Source organism: Puma concolor, chromosome D3 (genome assembly GCF_028749965.1).
Source record: "Puma concolor isolate L17-30 chromosome D3, mPumCon1.1.hap2, whole genome shotgun sequence".
NCBI classification, from domain to species: Eukaryota; Metazoa; Chordata; class Mammalia; order Carnivora; family Felidae; genus Puma; species Puma concolor.
Window position 1 is genome coordinate 53,894,865 of NC_141678.1, and position 20,471 is coordinate 53,915,335.

At 40.5% G+C, this 20,471-nt stretch overlaps 1 protein-coding gene across 4 annotated transcripts in view; it reads left to right on the forward strand.

The window, feature by feature from the left end:
* Positions 1–20,471, forward strand: part of LOC147575574 (uncharacterized) — a 47,537-nt gene that overhangs the window by 13,973 nt on the left and 13,093 nt on the right. For 2 of the 4 annotated variants that reach the window (XR_015242524.1, XR_015242522.1), the window contains exon 3: positions 1,412–6,579. The exons of the other annotated variants lie outside the window; for them this stretch is intronic. The gene's annotated coding sequence lies outside the window, so the exon portion shown is untranslated. Of the gene's footprint in view, positions 1–1,411; positions 6,580–20,471 lie in introns of those variants that run through there. 4 annotated transcript variants of the gene reach the window in all.

Below are 20,471 nucleotides of genomic sequence, written 5' to 3' on the forward strand. Positions count from 1 at the left end.
CCAATCATTGTAACCTACCACAATAACAAAACAAAGGAGAGAAATCATTTAATAATTTCAATTGATGCCAAAAAGCATTTGGTAAAATTTAATATCCCTTCATATGAAAATACCTATTGATCTAAAAATTCTCAGCAAATAAGGAAAAATAATACAGTCTATCTGAAAAGAGGTATCTACAAAACTCATACAGAAAATACCTTTGATGATGAAATCTCCAAAGCCTTCCTGGGGAAAAAAAAATGATATCCACTATCACCACTTTTATTCAATATTTTACTTGATATAAACTATGCAATTAAGCAAGAAAAACAAGTAAATCTACAAAGAATGGAAAGAGATAAAACAGTCATTATTCACAGATGATACAATTGCGCACATTATAATCAGAAAGAACTTTGCATCAGCCAGTAGAATTAATAAGTAATTTTAGCAAGGTCACTGGATATAAGGTCAGTATATATAAAAATCAGTTGTATTTCTATAAGCTAGGAAAAAAACTACATAACAAAATCTAAAAAATTAGATAATAAAATATTAAAACAATGTAACTTAACATTGCATCAAAAGACATCAAATACCTAAGGAAAAAAATGAAGACATAGCAAGAAGTTGGCTATGTACTAGCAAAGAAGAAAGCACTCACCAGAAATTCACTGGCACCTTAAATCTTTAAGCCACCTAGTCTGTGGTACTTTGTTGTAGCAGCCTGAGGAGCCTAATATACCAAGATATCTTGTTTGTAACTTCTAATTTAATACTGCTATAGTCAAGCAACATATTCTACATGATTATGATTTTTTCATTAGATATTTTTAATGAGTCAACATCTTTGAGTCAAAATTCATGAGTAAACATGAATTTGAAAAGAAATTTGAAAATTTGGAAGGTGCAATCAAAGGGGACAACTCTATAGTTGTTAAGTGTAGAGTTCTGTTGATATCAGTTAAGGTAGTTGATAGTTTAATTCACATCAACTATGATGACAAATACTTTTAGAGGTTTCTAATATTTTTAGATAGTAGCAACTGATAATTGATTTTGCTCTAGCTTTTTCATTTCTATTTTTTTAATTTTTTTTAATGTTTATTTATTTTTGATAGAGAGAGACAGAGTGCAAGCAGGGGAGGGGCAGAGAGAGGAAGACAGAATCTGAAGCAGGCCCCAGGCTCTGAGTTGTCAGCACAGAGCCTGACGCGGGGGTCAAACCCACAAACCATGAGATCATGACCTGAGTTGAAGTTGCACACTTAACCAACTGAGCCACCCAGGTTCCCCTTTCATTTCTATTTTTTAACCATTTTTTAAAATTTATTTATTTTGAGGGAGAGAGTGCATGTGTGTGAGTGGGGGAAGGGCAGAGAGAGAAGGAGAGAGAGAATCCCAAGCAGCCTCTGCACTGTCATTGCAGAGCCTGGCATGGGACTGGATCCCATTTGAGATCATGACCTGAGCTGAGATCAAGAGCCGAACACTTAACCAACTGAGCCACCCAGGTGCCCTGCTTTTTCGTTTCTATGTGTAATAACTCAATTTCATACTGATAGGTGATCCCGGGGTTTACATTTTAGACTAAATCCAAGTCATGCATATTGGAAAACTGGGTCCTCATGTCTAAGACCTTTTCTTCTCTAAGACAAATATTTAGAAACCAATGTGCTAACCTTGCTTTCTGCTGATGTGCAGTGGCGACACTGCACTATCAGGTTTTGGCCGAGAGCAGCTTAGAGTAAACATCTTAATAACAGCAATGCTTTTTAAACATAAAATTTAAATAGAAATTATGCATAATAGTGAAATGACAGGATCTAGGGTTCTTATTTTAGGGCAAAACACTTTCATAGCACGTCCTGTTACCTATTTTAAGGGTCCACAGTGACTGTCCCTGAGTAGAAAATTGAGACAATTGTTTGGATAATTCAGTTCTTTCTATATCCACTTTTTTGCTGATCCTCCAGTTTCCAAAATGAAGTAAAAAAACAAAAAACAAAAAAATAACCACGTTGTTTATAGTCATAGTTATTTGGATAGTTCAGACCAAAGGGGTCATTTGGTTTGAATTATACGGTTTGCTTTCCCAGTTAATCTTTCTACCTTGCCTATGTATAGATAATTGTCTTAAGGTTGCTAGCATGGAAAAACAAATGAGTACATTTTCCAGAAGGTAAAATGACTCAACTCACTCATTTCAACTCACCTTGGAATAAGTCACCTTGCATTTAAAGCTGTGTACATAAAACACCGAAGGGTACAAGTGTTAATAGTATCTGTGAACCAGAGTTGGCTCTGGGTATTCATTTACTTTTGCTTGCAATGCTCTAAAGATTATAAGAAGACTGAATTCCTAATATAATCTTTGCCTTTCACATCTTGGGCAAGTCCCTTAATCTACATATATCTAAATTCTCTCACTTTTTTAAATGAAATTCTTTCATTTTAAATATCTAAACAATACTATATTTACATTTATTCATTGATTTGGAATCCCAAAACAGTAAGATGTATAATTTCTTCAAAGGTCTAAGATCTTTTTTTTTTTAAGATTTTATTTTGTAAGTAATCTCTATATCTCATGTAGGGCTCAAACTTACAACCCTGAGATCAAGAGTCACATGCTATATCGACTGAGCCAGCTGGGCACTCCCAAAGCTCTAAGATATAAAATTCTTTCCCAATACTTCTAAATACATGGTAAGATTAAGGAAACTTTTGCTTGAATTCTTAGAACTTCAAGTAGAAATCTCTGACTAATGGTAGCTACCACTTACAGAGCATTTTCCAAAGGCTAGACACTGTTCGGAGTGTTCTATGTATATTAGTCCATTGAAAACTTTCAGCAATTCTAAGAAGTGAATCCTATTATTAGCCTCACTTCACAACTGAGGAAACCAAGTCACAGAGAAATTGACTCACCCAGGAAGTCCCATGTAGTAAGTGGTAGGGTTAGAATCTAAACTCTGACAGACTCTGACTCCACATTCTTATCTATTATATGCTGTACCCCTTCTATTGCCCTGACTGTTTATAATGTCATAACTTGTATTTCAAGTTTCTCCTCAAAAAATACTCAATAAATGGATGTGAGTAGAATTCTTAATATTGTACTTGAGAAATAATAGAGTTGGCATTTTCTTAAAAAGACCACAAAGTATGAAGAATATTGATTTGAAAATAATACTCAACATTTCTGCTTTAGTTTGAGGAATCACTGGCACAAGCCTTAAAACCATATGAACATAAGGTTTATTAGAATAAATCAGAATAAACTTATAAAATGCATCTTGGATCTGTTGTTCATGCTTTTAAGCAATCGAGTCAATGTCGTGGCCCAGTTTCCCTCTGGACAGTATTTTGCATCACAAAAATAATTCTAACCTTCCGAAACATACAATGGACCAGAAAGTGAAGTTGAAGACATGATCTTTGTATTAGTTACTACAAAAATAAAATGGAGAAGTTATTATTGATACCCACAAAATTCACTGGCCTTACAGAGACATTTGATAGCCTGAATTTTGCAGTCATTAAGCCGGTTTGGAACTCCAAAAATATCAAGCATATTTTAAAGTTTCTACAGTGTTATATCTGGTTCCATTAAATAAAAGAACTTTGGAAAATAATATTTCAAATACTGTTCAAAATCCTATACTATTCAAAATAGTATTTCAAAGATAGTATGCAAATATAAAGTAGTACTTTTACCATCAGAATCTGTAGGCTTCTCTATTCTTCCGACACCAATGCATTGAAATCTGAGAGTATACAATTCTCCTTTCATCCATCTGAGTGACCTTCTGGAAAGGAAAGGGGACTCTTACTCTTTCCAGCATCCTTGCATGGATCTGTGCTTAATCTCATCTGCTTTGCTAAATGCTGAAACCCCTGACTTCAGTGGCCCTACCAATCCTTCCCGTCTTCTCCTGCAGAGCCTCGTTCTTATGTCATGGCCGCCCCCTCTCCCACCTCAGGCCACATGCATTCCTCGGCTTTGTTCTGTCACCCATTTCCCAACCCCTCACTCAGGGCATGCATCTATGAGTGACACTTTATAGAGCCACTTTACCCACACACAGGATGTGATACCCATGGGATATGATTTTCATCCTACTTCTGAAAGTCAGAGAGCACTTTCCAGGATGGTTCTCTGAAAATTGATAACAGGTTTTCTTCCAGAAAATTGCAGGGCAAGTTCAACTCATTCTATTTTAAGAAAATTCTCTTAAAGTTTCAATTTTTAAAAAGCCAGGAGACTACATTTCTGGCTCTGCAAGTTATACATATCTTGAAATTGTGTCCATGAAGTCATTGTATGAGATATTTTATCCTACTTATGCTTGGAAAATACACATCAAAAATGTGAATGAGATCACGCACTACATTGCAGTCGGTTAAGAGCTGTGAGTAACACAGTTCCGAAAAAAAAACCACCTAGGTTCTGTGTCAACTTGTACCAGCTAAAGCTTTTCAAATATATTGTAGAATTGTGCAGTGTGGCTTAGTTCCTTCATCAGATTCTGGGTTTCACACCGACTGATCAAAGGACAAGAAGGGACATAAAATCTAATATTCAAACTAGAATTAAAAGCTACAATATTCCAGTCAGGTGATAGTCTAGCCTCTACTTGGTTGCCTCTGATGACTGAATACCAAAGCCAATGTCTAATCCACATCTTAGCCTGAACTGTCTAATCCACATCTTAGCTTCCTCATGACTTTTACCCTTTGTCTGGATTTTGCTCTCTAGAGCATTATATAACAAAAATACTATCTCCTTTTACATATATGAAGAGAGCCAGCTAAAAGTACCATGTGCCTTTATAATCTGCTCTTCTCTAGACTAAAAATATACACGTCTTTAACAGTTCCATTCAGGCATGGTTTTTAGTTCCTTTTCCATTTTCCCTTCACTTCTCTGAGAATACTTTCATTTGTCTGTGTTTCTCTAAAATCTATAAAGAAGTTCCCAAATTCAACACCCAAAAAACAAATAATCCAGTGAAGAAATGGGCAGAAGACATTAATAGACATTTTTCCAAAGAAGACATCCAGATGGCCAACAGACACATGAACAAATGCTCAACATCACTCATCATCAGGGAAATACAAATCAAAGCCACACTGAGATACCACCTCACACTAGTCAGAGTGGCTTAAATTAACAATCAGGAAACAACAGATGCTAGTGAGGATGTGCAGAAACAGGAACCCTCTTGCACTGTTGGTGGGAAGGCGAACAGGTACAGCCACTCTGGAAAACAGTATGGAGGTTCCTCAAAAAATTAAAAATAGAACTACCCTATGACCCAGCAATAGCACTACTAGGAATTTATCCAAAGGATACAAGAGTGCTGATGCATAGGGGCACATGCACCCCAATGTTTATAGCAGCGCTTTCAACAATAGCCAAATCATGGAAAGAGATTTTCAAAATATCCATCGAACGATGAAGAGATAAAGAAGATGTGGTTTATATATACAATGGAATACTACTTGGCAATGAGAAATCCTGCCATTTGCAACAACATGGATGGAACTGGAGGGTATTATATTAAGTGAATTAAGTCAGAGAAAGACCGCTATCATATGTTTTCACTCATATGTGGAACTTTAGAAACTTAACAGAAGACCATGGGGAAGGGGAAGGGGAAAAATAGTTTCAAAGAGAGAGGGAGGCAAACCCATAAGAGACTCTTGAATACAGAGAACAAACTGAGGGTTGATTGGGGGGTGGAGGAAGAGGGGAAAATGGGTGATGGGCATTGAGGAGGGCACTTGTTGGGATGAGTACTGGATGTTGTACGTAAGCGATGAATCACAGGAATCTGCCTCCGAAACCAAGAGCACATCGTATACACTGTATGTTAGCTAACCTGACAGTAAGTTATATTAAAAAATTAAAAATTTTTAAAAATGCAGTAATTAGAATCGAACAGTGTTCCAGATATGATCTGATCAGTACAAAGTGCAATGCAATGATTATCTTCCATCATGTAGAGAGTACACCTTATTTTTTTTACTTTTTAGTTATTTATTTTTAAAGTTTATTTTTTAACTTTATTAATTTTTTTTAGTAATCTCTACATCCAACATGGGGCTCTACCTCACAACTCTGAGATCAAGAGTTTCATGCTCCTATGACTGAGTCAGACAAGCACCCTTGGAAAATATACCTTTTAAATGTCAACTAACAGGGGCGCTGGGATAGCTCAGTCAGTTAAGTGTCTGACTTAGGCTCATGTTGTGATCTTATAGCTCGTGAGTTGAAGTCCCGCGTGGGGCTCTGTGCTGACAGCTCAGAGCCTGGAGCCTGCTTCGGATTCTGTGTCTCCCTCTCTTCTGCCCCTTCCCTGCTCACACTCTGTTTCTGTCTCCTTCAAAAATAAATAAACATTAAAAAAATTTTTTAATGTCAACTAACAAGTAGGAAGTTTTCTAAAAATAAAGTTTACGGTGACTGTCATGTATGTGGCAGGTATTTCTGAGGGCCGTTAAAGGAATAGCCCTCATATTTTGCTTATTTTGTTTACGTATGTTTTATTATTTTTTTAAGTTTATTTATTTACTTTGAGAGAGAGAGAGAGTGAGCAGGGAGGAGCAGAGAGAGAGGGAGAGGGAATCTCAAGCAGACTCCGAACTTCCAACACAGAGCCAGATGCGGGGCTCAAACTCATGAACTTGTGAGATCATGACCTGAGCTAAAATCAAGGGTCTGACACTTAACTGACTGAGCTACCCAGGTTCCCCATATATATGTGTGTTTTAAAGAAAACTTGCAGAAGATAAAGGTTATGGGACATTTAATTTTGTGTCCACCTTGAGGCTTAGGTTTAAGTCAGTCTATCAGCTGCTCAGAAATGATTCTTGCCTGAACTAATTTCCACTGGATAGGGCTTGTTTAGAACATGAATATAAGAACTGAGACCAGCTGTTGTATGGTGTCAGCACTTATAGATATTATGGGCCTTCTCCAAGGGAACAAGGAGGATAGTATTGGGGAAGCATCCCAAATAGAAAACTGGCATGATCAATTTTCTAATGTAAATATGAGTCATATATTTATTTATTTTTGAGCAGAATAGATGTTTCAGTAAAATGAAGAAATGTTTTCTGTAGTAATGATAATGATCAGACACAAGACTATCCTTCTCAAAATTCACTTGGGCCAAAGTTAGAGTTTGGAATTATTATTTTGTCCAAGCAGGTAATTGCTGGGTACGGGATGTAAAAATTTGTTCACCATATCTCCAACAGTTGATACAATGCTTGGCAAAGAGCAGGCTCTCAAAACAACTTTTGAAAGTAAGTCAAGAAAGAAGGAAAGGAGGGGCACCTGAGTAGCTCAGTCGGTTAAGCATCCAACTCGTGAATTAGGCTCAGGTCATGATCTCACGATTCAGGAGATCGAGCCCCGGGTCAGGCTCTGTGCTGACAGGGTAGGGCCTGCTTAGGATTCTCCCTCTCCCTCTCTCTTTGCTCTCTCTCTCTCTCTCTTTCTCTCTCTCCCCCCCTCAAAATAAATAAGTAAACTTTAAGAAAAAAATAAAGAAGGAAGCAAAGGCTGGAGGGAAGAAGTTTCAGAATTACTGTAAAGATTTAAGAACACCAGTTAAAGACCCAGGGGCACCTGGGTGGTTCAGTAGGTTAAGTGTCCAACTTCAGCTCAGGTCATGATCTCATGGTTGATGGGTTCAATCCCCATATCAGGCTCTGTGCTGAAAGCTCAGAGCCTGGAGCCTGCTTCAGATTCTATGCCTCCCTCTCTCTTTGTCCCTCTCCCACTTGCACTCTGTCTCTCAAAAATAAATAAACGTTAAAAAAAAAAAAAGAACACCAGATAAAGACCCAAATATTGGTGCAAAATGGGACCTCCAAAATCAGTGTGCAACCTCCTTATTTTAGATATGATAACTGGCAACATAAAGGACGTATGTAACTTGTCCAAGGTGATAGTATCTTAATCTGGTTAGTTACTGCATCACTCCTAGATGTTGGGACTCTTGGCGCTTAAGCCAGTGCTCCTTGTTATACCATCAGAGCTACAAAAGGAATTATTAAGAGAAGGCCCTGGGTTCTCACACTCTGGCCCCAGACTAGTTGCCTTAGCATGCCCGGATTGGAGGAAGCTTGAGAAGAGGTCTTAGCCCTCTTTGTATCATTCTGGGTGAGACAGAAGTAGATCGGATTTGGGGACAGGACTTACCACTCTCAAAGAAAACAACCTGCCAGTAGAAATTGAAGGCCATGACAGCACGGATGAAATTGTGCTTCTTCTCACACCCATGATGGAGGATGTTAATGCTATCTCTGGAATACCGAGAAAAGTTCTGCAGCCAATCTTTGGGAAATGTTTGGTTAAACAAGCTTCTTCACTGTAAGACTATAAAGAGCTTTTCATATACTAACCTGAGTTTTGAATCTCCAAAAGGCAAATTGGTTCGCAGACATATTTCAAACTTATTTGACCGCACACCTCTAACTTTTTCTTAAGTTTTAATGGACTTATTTCCCCAAGGAGCGCATGTGGGGACAATGTTTTTTTCTGTTGTTTTTTCTTTTTTCCTGTGACTTCAGTTAGGGATATATTTCATGTCAGAAACCAGTACACATACATGCTTGTGAATGTAAAACTGAAACAAATGTTTTATCAAATACTACTTACCTCTTCTATATGTGCTGTATCTATTTTCTATTCTACGTTTATTACATTCTAATGTATCCTGGATTTTAAAACCCAATAAGTGGATTTCACAACCTATCTGTGGGTCACAATCGACAGTTGAAAACTACTGCCCTAGCAAATACATAGTGTGTGATTCAGCAATTTCTCCTATTCTGCATCCTTTTTAACTTCCTCTTATCTGTAAGCTGTGCGATATTGTTGACTGAATCTAAGATCAGCCTAGGATGAACCCAAATAACAGAGTGCAATTGAATAATCCACAGCCACCTCATTACAGTTATATTGAAGCGTGCCTTGAAGGAAGTATAATTTGGAAAGCCTAGAAACAGAATGACCATAGCATTGAAGAGATCTCGGTATCATCTTTTGACCCATGAAGTGACAAAAGAGGATCTATTCAATGAAAAAAGGAAGCCATAGAATGTTGTGTATAGTATGCTCCCATTTGTGTACAAAAAGGGGTTTATATATATATCTGTATGCTTGATGTGCATAAAGCATCCTTGGAGAATACCTCATAAACTGGCCACAGGAGTATGTCGTTGGTGGGTGTTACTGGGAGGGAGGGTGCTTATTTTTCACTGTGTATCTTTTTGCATTGTTTTAATTTTTTGCCATAAGCATGTATTTTAAGGATAGCTCTAGGTTTGGGGCGCCTGGGTGGCTCAGTCGATTAAGCGTCCAACTTCAGCTCAGGTCATGATCTCACGGTTTGTGAGTTTGAGCCCTGCGTCGGGCTCTGTGCTGACAGCTCAGAGCCTGGAGCCTGTCTTCAGATTCTGTGTCTCCCTCTCTCTCTGCCCCTCCCCTGCTCGCTCTCTCTCTCTCTCTCTCTCAAAAATAAATAAAACATTTAAGAAAAATTTATAAAAAAAGAAAACACAAGGATAGCTCTAGTTTCAAATCTTGATGGGGTATGTGTGTACTATAGTGATTGATCTTATTAACAAAACCATCTCTGCCTAGGGTGTGTGTTCTCTATTCTACCTCTTCCCCAACATTCAGCATTAAGAAAAAAAAATACAGGAAGAGGGCTCCAAATATATTTTCTCAGGATGAGGCAAGTTTTCCATTTTGCCCGCAACAGTAGAAGCACCAGTGACAGAGAAAAAGCAAGAAACTGAAGAAGAGGAATACCCTGAGAGGGTAGGCCTCCAAAAGGAGAGGGGCTACCTGTGTTTTGAGAAATTCAATAGCGATAACAGCAGCGGGTTTCAAAACTTCAATATTCATGCAAATCATTGGGGACACTGCTAAAGCACTCTGCCTTCAGAGATTCTGATACAAGTGAGTCTTAAGAGTCTTGGAATCAATTGCCTTTTTTGAAGCTTCTGAGACAGGCTCAAATAAAGGGAAGCATGACAATCCCCTTGAGAAATACACACGAAAAACCTAAGACAAAACAAAAACAAAAATCCAAAGAAGATTTCTGCTATGTGTATCACTGACACATGTACTGCTTATAAAAGAAAAAGGTCTATTGAATGTAAATTAAAAAAATAAAAAATAAAATAAAATAAAATAAAATGAATAAAAAGCTTCTGATACTAATTCCAGTGTTGGGACTGGGGCGTTTCCCCACACCAACGAGCAATTCATGGGACACCAGCTAGATGTCAACTCAATTCAACTCAATTCTGGCACATCTACAGAGATAGCATCAGATCCCACAGGGTAGAGGCTTAGTCCTATAGACTGTCTCTCCCCTTCACCCACTTTAGACACCAATCACAAGTCCAGGGTGTCACCCATCCTTCTGACCAACCAACTACAGACTGGAGGTTCCCATGACCTCCTCCTTGGACTTCAGATGCCAGTCACAAGTCCTGGTTTTTTCCTGTACTTCTGACTGGCTGTAAATCAGAGGGTCCCAAGACCCTCCTCAGATTTGACTAATTTGCCAGAGTGGCTCACAGAACTCAGAGAGACATCTTACTTACTAGATCACTGGTTTACTATACAAGGATCTAATTCAGGAATAGTCAGATAGAAGAGATGCACAGGGCAAGGACATGGAGCTTCCAAGCCCTTTACAGGCACGCCATTCTTCCTGAATTTCCATGTGTTCACCAACCCAGAGGCTCTCTGAATCCTGTCCTTTTCATTTTTTATGGAGGCTTCATTACACAGATATTAGTGATTAACTCAGTGGCCATTGGTGATTGATTCCACCCTAGCTTCTCTCTCCTCCCTCAAGGTTGAGGGGTGGGATTAAAAACTCAAACCTTCATACAGTGAGATTGGCTCCAGTTTCCTTAGGTGCTTTCCAAAGTTGTTTCATTAACATAACCAAAGATACTTTTATTACTCTCATCACCTAGAACATTCCAAGCATTTTAGGAGCTCTGTGCGAACAAGGGGGATAAAGACCAAATAGGCATTTCTTATTATAAATCACAGTTTCATTGTGACCAGTTTTTTCAAATTAATGATACAGCCCTTTCTAAAACAGTTATGAAGGAATTGTGCAATTGGTTTAAAACTTGTATCTAAATTGTCATCGATGGCACATTACAAGGAGCAACATTAAAAGTACATCTTCACAAACAGGCAAATGTACCTATGACTCTTTTCCTTCCTTACTTAATATCAACAGATTGTTTTCAATTTTATTTTGTTTTTATTTGCAAAGTTGATGAATACCCAGGCACTGATCCCAGTTTGGGTTTAAACTTTGTTCTAAATTCTTGAATAATTTCCCAGATTCTGTCTCTTTTTTAAAGCAATAGCCTTTCAGCTTCAAGTGGGTCACTCCTCAAACAGAGGTGAGTTTATAAGTTGACAAAACCTGGGGACCCAATCATCACTCCTAGTTTCCTTGAGAGTTTCCAAATCTGCGTAAGATAATACTGTGTTTTATCAAGTTCCTTCCATTCCCAAGAAAAGAGGTTCATTCAATAAATACGCCATACTCATATTTTAGAAAAAAGGCGGCCTTCAAAATGTTCAGTGCCATTCAAACCAGCCCAGCATCCTTCGGGGGTCCCACCTTCCCTCCCTTGAGTATAGCCTATAGCGGCCTCAGTAAAAAATAAAGGCATCTTCATCTTTATAGCATCCCTTTCAACAGGTTGTCTAGCTTCAACTTTATTTAAAAAAATTTTTTTAACGTTTATTTATTGTTGAGAGAGAGAAACAGAGCATGAGCATGGGAGGGGCAGAGAGAGAGGAAGACACAGAATCCGAAGTAGGGTCCAAGCTCTGAGCTGTCAGCACAAAGCCCAACGTGGGACTCAAACTCACCAACAGTAAGATCATGACCTGAGCCGAAGTCAGATACTTAACCCACTGAGCTACCCCAGGGGTCTCTAGCTTCAACTTTATTTAAAGCTAGTGAAAAAGAACTCACTATCTCTAGGAAACTCTTTCTATTTTTAGGAAATTTAGTAATTAGAAGACTTTTGCTAATGTTCCTTCTAAATGTGCCCAGAGATGCTTACCCGGACCCATGTGTCTTTTGAAGAAAACCAGAGTGAGCACATCTCCCGTGCAGGTTGCAGCTTTTCAGTTTTATGAAGACAGCCATCATACTCCATTCCACCATCTTTGTCTTTCCTCTGGCTCCTACAGGTGGGAAGGCTTCATGCACTGAGATTTACTGTAAATGTGAATCTAGTTGTATTTAATCTACTTTATACATACAGACTCAACAATTAAAAAAACAAACCTTTAGAAGTCATAGAGAATTAGAATACATTTGCAATCTAATGGGAAATTTTCCTTAAAAGAGACATGTGTAATGTATTCTTTTTCAGCAGGGATACGTGGTGCAATTGTTTTGTTTTTCTAATAATGTGTGTGTGTGTGTGTGTGTGTGTGTGTGTGCGCGCGCGCACATGTAATTTTTAAATGAAGTAAAACAACATGTTGGGGCTGAATTTTTGACTAAATGAAGGCAGATAGTAAGTTTTATGGGATATATAATTCTCTTTTGAATGGCCCACCAAGTTTTGAGTTTCTTCAAGGCCAGGCCCCTGTCTTATTCTCCTTGGTGTCACCAGTGCCTAGTATAATACCATGCACAAAGTTGGCCTCAATAAATGCTCATTGAATTGAGTTGACCTGAATTTCCAGAAGTGGAGAGATCACCAAAGGGAGATACAGACCAGGAAAAGGGGACTGAACTTACTTGAAGGAAGATCTTTTAACGGGACTCTTCCGATCTTGTCTTCCTATTTAACAGAAATACCTTCAAGGAGATGAAACTATACTGATAAACCCTTTGGCAAATACGTCTAGGACATCCTCCCCACCTTTAAAAGCTCTGCCTTCTGAATTGTCATTATTCTGATAACCCAAAAGCAATGACATCTTATATGTCATAATTGGCATTCTTTCCTTTCAAGGGAATGTGCATTTTTATTTATTTTTTGAAAAAGCTTCCAATGTTTTTTTTTTTTTAGGTGGGGGGGGGGCAGAGAGAGAGGGAGACAGGATCCGAAGCAGGCTGGGCACTGTCAGTGCAAGCCGGACACGGGGCTCAAACCCGGGAACCGTGAGATCCTGGCCTGAGCCAAAGTCGTCCTGCTCCACCAACTGAACCACTCAGGCACCACGAATGTACACTTTTGATATGGCCTTCTAGGGAAAGTGCTTTGTACTCAAGGAGGAATTGTAATGACAGGCAGAGATGACTTGAGAAGTTTGGTGTCAAGTGGTGCCTAAAACCCAAGTTCATGACTTGGCAGAAAGTTGGAGAGAGCCCCCAGGAGAAAAGCTGGGGGTGAGAGGGAAGCTGCTTGGGAGTCACAGCCAAGGTGACATAGGTTTGCTGGAACTTCCAAAAGCACTCTGACCCATTGACCTACTTGGTGCAGGGCTGGGAGTGCGATAGATTACAGCACACGTGGTACTGGCAGAGTCCTCTACGTGCAAAGCACCTTGTGTCTATGTGCCCTTATTTGAGCACTGCTTGTACTTTAACCAGATAATTGGCTAACAGCAGCACTTGCCCAATCACACGGAAACATGGCTATTTTCTCAGAGTAAAACAGGCACTCATCTTGGGACTTGGCCCAACTCATTCCCCTAGGAAGGGGATGGGAGACTTTGTCTCAGCTGAGAGCAGGAGTTCATCCACAAGGGCAAAAGACACTGTCCTCAGGTAGGGCAGTCTGTGTCTGGGATATCCACTCATCAACCAAACTGGATTTCAGGGACAGGCTCTTAGTCTTCAAAGAAAGAAGAAGCAAATGTAAGGCAAAGCTCCAGTACCAGGAGAAGGATGGATAGTTGGCCTAGAATAGTACTGTGTGATGCCTTAATATAAGTAAGTCTTAATAGAAGTATGAATAACATTCCTTTTCATCCTCAAGAGACTCCTACTTAGGACAATACATCCTGTCATTCTTGGTGGGGGGTGCTCAGAAGGATACCAGGAAAACAACTTTTGCACCAGGAACCAAGGCAGAAGCCATCTTTATAAATTGGGATAAAGGGTATTAAAATGGGAACTGTGGTCTAGGACCACGTGTGGGGGCTTGAGTGAACTACCCTTGGAGTGACTGGGAATCTCAAAGTCGGTACTAACCACATCCACATCAGAACACAACGTGGGGGCACCTGCGTGGCTCAGTTGGTTAAGCGTCCTACTCTTAAATTTTTTTTTAATATTTTTTATTTTTGAAAGAGAGAGAGAGAGAATGCAAATGGGTGAGGGGCAGAGAGAAAGGGAGACACAGAATCTTAAGCAGACTCCAGGCTCCGAGCTGTCAGCACAGAGCCCGACACAGGTCTCAAACTCCTGAGCTGTGAGATCATGACCTGAGCTAAAGTCGGACGCTCAACCGACTGAGCCACCCAGTCACCCCAACGTCCTACTCTTGATTTTGGCTCAGGTTGTGATCTCATGGTTAGTGAGATCAATCATGTCATCAGTCTCTGCACTGAGGGTGGAGCCTGCTTGGGATTCTCTCGCCCCCTCTCTCTGCCCTCCTCCGCTCACACCCACTCTCTCCTCCCCACTCTCAAAAAAAAAGAAAAGAGAAAAAATAGTACCAATAAGAGTCTGTGTCCTTATTCACAATGACCCCTGCAATCTTTCAAAATGCAGGGGGACATAGTCTTCCTAGGTCAGGTCTCTACTGTCAGCTTCATAATTAAGAATGACTGGTATTAGTTTAGCATATTGAAGTAGTGTTAACCATGCCTGAAGAAGAGAAAGTTTTGCACTGGGTATTCTTTCCAGATATGGGCAAAACACTACGCTGCATAATACAGAGATGGCAAGATGTTTATAATCCAACTGGAAAGTTAAATAGTTATGAGTTTTCAAATGAAGTCTAAGACCGCAACAGGAGAATTATCACAATATAGCACCTGGTTAATAGTCAAACCATTTGTGTTAGCTGTGGTTTTTATGACAGTTCAGAGAGAGAGTAGCCACTTCAGATCAAGAAGATGAAAGACAACTTATGAAGGAAGTGAGACTTTCCATTTATTAAGTAATTTATTACTTATTTACTTATTACTCGTTACGGTATTTTCACAGACAAATTCCGATTCCTCAGATTAACCTCATGAAATGGGTATTAGTATCCATAATCTACAAAGGAAGAAACTGAGGCTCCAAAGGTTTAAGCGACTTCTCCTTAGTCACTCAGCCAGGGAACAGAAGAGAGGGCTTGAGCCCATGTGTCTGTAAAGGACAAAAAGTATACCCCATCTGTGTCTCCCCTACTCTCAATACTCGATGACAATAATACCTCACTTCTGACACACCAGGCAATTCTGGGATCCCAGCTGGGTGCCCCACAATTTTACTCAATTTTGACAGTATCGACCTGGGAATAGTGTCAGATCCCACAGGTTAGGCGCTCTCAATTGACAAAAATAAAGCAATTTAATAAGAAGTTCGATGTCCTTTATGCATTGGAAAGCAATCCATGGTTGGGGGAGTCCAGTGCCTCACAGGCAGTGGGGCATTCTTCCAAAGGGCTGTTTGGGAAAGAGCGAGGTTTATAAAATGTTAGAAGAGGCAATATGGAAACAGGACGTGATTGGCTAGGAGGTCAAGAATTTCCAGGGGCGCCTGGGTGGCGCAGTCGGTTAAGCGTCCGACTTCAGCCAGGTCACGATCTCGCGGTCCGTGAGTTCGAGCCCCGCGTCGGGCTCTGGGCTGATGGCTCGGAGCCTGGAGCCTGTTTCCGATTCTGTGTCTCCCTCTCTCTCTGCCCCTCCCCCGTTCATGCTCTGTCTCTCTCTGTCCCAAAAATAAATAAACGTTGAAAAAAAAAAAATTAAAAAAAAAAAAAAGAATTTCCTTATGATGCAGGCAGGTCAATCAGAATAAGGCAAAAGTATTTTTCAGTTGATTGGCTGAGGTTGCATATCGGACCTTATTTATTTATTTATTTATTTATTTATTTATTTATTTATTATTTTTTAATGTTTTATTTATTTTTGAGAGAGAGAGAGACAGAGTATGAGCGGAGGAGGGGCAGAGAGAGAGGGAGACAGACAGAATCCACGAAGCAGGCTCCAGGCTCTGAGCTGTCAGTACAGAGCCCAACATGGGGTTCGAACCCATGAAGCACAAGATCATGACCCAATCCAGAGTCGGGCTTTTAACCAACTGAGCCCCCCAGGCACCCCATATCTGACCTTATTTAGAACAGGGAAATAATTACAGATTCTTGGCAGTTGGGGACTGGCTGGCTGGATATACTGAGATTCTAGTCAAGTGAGCATTTACAGGGATGCAGACATTATCTAAGTTTTTAGTTTGCTGATGTGGAACCCTAAGCAGCTCCATCTTGGGCCTAGAAATGTATTTCACCAGGACTCAGTCCCACATGACTGCCCACCGCCACCACTTTACCTGCCCGTCACAGGTCTGGGTTGCCACCTTTGCTTCTGACTGACCAAATATAAATTGGAAGTTCCCACAACCCCTCCTCAGCTTTGATTAGTTTGCCAGAGAGGCTCACAGAACTCAGGAAAACAATTTATTTACTAGATTCCTGGTTTATTTCAAAAAGATAGAACTCAGTAAAAGCCAGATGGAAGAGATGCATAGGACAGGGCATCTGGGAAGGCGCGTGGAGCTTCCTTGCCCTCTCTGAACACCCCCCTACCCTCAACCTCCACGCGTTTACCCGCCCCAAAGCTCTCCAAACCCTGTCCTTTTAAGCTTTTACGGAGAGTTCATGACATAGACAAAGTTGATTAAGTCACTGGCCGCTGGCAACTGATTCAACCTTCAGCCCCTCTTCCCTTCCTGGAGGTTGGAGGGTGGGACTGAAAGTGCCATCCTGTGATCACGGTTGGTTCCCCTGGCAACCAGCTCCCATCCTTAGAGGAACTTGTCTGTGTTTATGTCACCTCGGTAAGATAAACTCATGTGTAGTTGAAAGGGGCTTGTTCTCAATAACAAGACAATCCTTTCAGCTTTATGGCTCTGAAGCTATTTCAGGAGCCAAGAATAAGAGACCAAATGCTATAGCAAAAGTTGATGCCGGTGCTCCTATCACTCAAGAAATTCCAAGAGTTTTTGGAGGTCTGTGAAACAGAAACAAGGATGAAGACCAAATCTATATTTCCCACTATAAATCACAGTATCGTGGTATCTTACTTCCATATTTCTATTCTTTCCATGGGGGGGGGCGCACAGCGTAATCAGGGGCCTCCAGTCAGGTTGAGCAGTGTGCACAAGTATGAGATCAGACAATGGAAGGCCTATTTGGAGTTCTGCAAGCAGCGGGTTGGACAAGAGGGGGCATTTCAGGAAAGTACAGGGGTGGCATCCCACCAAAGAAGGTAAGAAGAGCACTTAAAAGGCCCTTAGGAAGCAAGGACTTTGTAAAAAAAAATTTTTTTTTATTTTCTTTTTTACATTTATTTATTTTTGAGAAACAGTGAGACAAAGCATGAGTGGGGGAGGGGCAAAGAGAGGAGACACAGAATCGGAAGCAGGCTCCAGGCTCTGAGCAAGTGGTCAACACAGAGCCCGACGCGGGGCTCGAACCCACAAACCATGAGATCATGGCCTGAGCCGAAGTCGGACGCTCAACCGACTGAGCCACCCAGGCGCCCCTGTAAAAAGTTTTTAAATAGCGGTCCAAAGAGCATCAGGAACCTTCCCATTTGGGTCTGGCCCTCCGTGCCTGCAGCCCGAAGTGGGGACATGGAGCTCAGGGTCCTGGGTTATCCACTCCGGTTGCAAGGCCAGGGCAAGGTATCTGCTAGGGAAAGAGAAAACAGCCTCAAGTGAGAAAGAACTGGGGCGCCTGGGTGGCTCAGCTGGTTAGGCATCCAACTTCGGCTCAGGTCACGATCTCATGGTTTGTGGGTTCCAGCCCCGCGTCAGGCTCTGTGCAGACAGCTCAGAGCCTGCAGCCCGCTTTGGATTCTGTCTCCCTTTCTCTCTGCGCCGCCCACCCCCCAACATTCTGTCCCTCTCTCTGTCTCAAAAATAAATAAACATTAAAAAACATTAAAAAAATAAAACCAGAAGGAACAGATAAACTGCAAACTAGAAGAGCAAACGAGACACTAGTGTCATGGGGTGCAAAGAACAAGGGCTTCACAGTCAGCTGAGTTTAAATCTTGACTCTCCTACTAGTTACATACACGACCTTCGCTGGTCATTTAACATCTCTTAAATTCAGTTTCCTCATTTGTACCTACTTTTCCATACACTTTGTAGTTGACTTCCCCAAATTCCTTTTACTTCAGCTGATCCACCTAAGACAATCACAAGATTCTCATTCTCCTTGCATGATTGAACCTGGGATGGCTAAGGAGCTATGAAAGACTGTGGACTGAATGGTGTCCCCACAAAATTCATATGTTGGAGCCCTACCTCAACAGTGTTTCAAAAAGCAAAAACGTAGTGCCCACTGCCACCAGCACCCATTCCATTTAACCAGGGAGTTTAGCTTCAGAACACAGCAGATATATAAAAATTGAACAGAATTGCAGGGAAATGGAAACAGAACCCTGATCAAACCTTGCCTGAAGCCAATATTGCACTTTTTTTTTTTTTAATATGAACCCATACAATTTCCTACTGTTTCAGCAAGCGTGAGCCAGATATCTGTTAGACTACAGCAACCTAGGTTTATTGTGAGGGTAAAATCAAATAATGGGGAAGTGCATGGTACATATAAATAATAGCTACTATTATTTTAGGCAAGCGACTACTTTGTAAGTCACCCCATGTAGTGTCACAACCGGGAGATCTATGTGGATATAGAGAAATTTCCTCTCGGTGAGTAAAGGTTATGGTGAACAGAACCACTCTGGAAAAAGGAAGAAGACTGGAATAAGAGGTACATGATTGACCTGGGATTTGCCCCTGGCAAACCAGATTCAGATTCTGGTTGACAGCGAAGAAGCCAGCAGAAGGAACAAAGCAGAACTAACATAAATGGTGAGACCTGCTGTCTCCTTCCTAATCTCCATTTTCAGCTAGTTTTCCTATGCTTCCTGCTAAATCAAACAGCCAGGTCTGCTTTAGAAATTTCCTGAAGCCCTTTCTTCGCCTTCACTAGAGTTCCCCTTATTAGCTTCTCCAGAATGTACTGTTCTATAAACTCTACTTCTCCTGTTTCAATGTTTACACGACTCAAACAGGTAAAAAACGGTCAAGTTAAAGGAGCTCATTTAGTTCTTATTCTGTTGTACTTTTCTTTAGCTTCAAATGCCTTCATTACATGTTTAAAGCAAAAGCAATAAAACGTCTGAAAATTCTTTCAAAACCACATTGTTTACTTGATGGTAAGCAGCGTTTACACAAAACCGAAGTAGCCAGGAAGATAGTAGCTCTAGGCCACTGGACAGCTCTTCCTTGAATTGTTGTAGCTGGTAATTAAGCTGGTAGACACGGTACGTTTGTTAGTGTTTTCTATTTTTATCAGTTGCTCCTCTAAATTCTGAAAACTATTCGGTCCTTGAACTGCTTACGAAATCATTTCCTCGTTTTTAAGAAGCATGTAAAACAGATTAAATTCGCTATTGTGATCCTAAAGCAAAAATTATGGAAATGTACAGGTATGACTGCAAGGACGGTCACTGCAGCATTATTTATAATAGCAAAAAAGAAAATAACCAAATGTCCAATACTAGGGGATTAGTTCAATCAGTTAGGGTACACGGATAAATGCCACTAAAATATGCAGTAAAACCATATAAATTATCATGTGTCCATAAATGACAATATAAGCAAATGAAAATATTTTATATATTTCATATATTCTATATTAATATAGAATCAGTGATAGGAGCCAACAGAGACAGGGGTGCCTATTAAAAACCTAGGTAGGGGCGCCTGGGTGGCTTAGTTGGTTAATTGTCTGACTTCAGCTCAGGTCACGATCTTGTGGTTCATGGGTTTGAGCCCCTCACTGGGCTCTCTGCTTTCAGCACAGAGCTTGCTTTGGACCCTCTGTCCCCCCCATCTCTCTTTCCCTCCCCTGCTTACACTCTCTCAAAAATGAATAAACATTTAAAAAAAATTAAACAAAAAAAGCATAGGTAAAGGGGCACCTGGGTGGCTCTGTTGGTTGAGCGTCCAACTCTTTTTCTTATTTATTTTTATTTTAACATTTATTCATTTTTTTGATAGAGAGAGAGTAAGCAGGGGAAGGGCAGAGAGAGAGAGAGAGAGAGACCTACACACTCAGAATCTGAAGCAGGCTCCAGGCTCTGAACTGTCAGCCCAGAGCCCAATGCAGGGCTTGAACTCACAAACCGTGAGGTCAACTTGAGCTGAAGTCAGCCCCTTAATGGTCTGAGCCACCCAGATGCCCCTCCAACTCTTGATTTTGGCTCAGGTCACGTTCTCACGGTT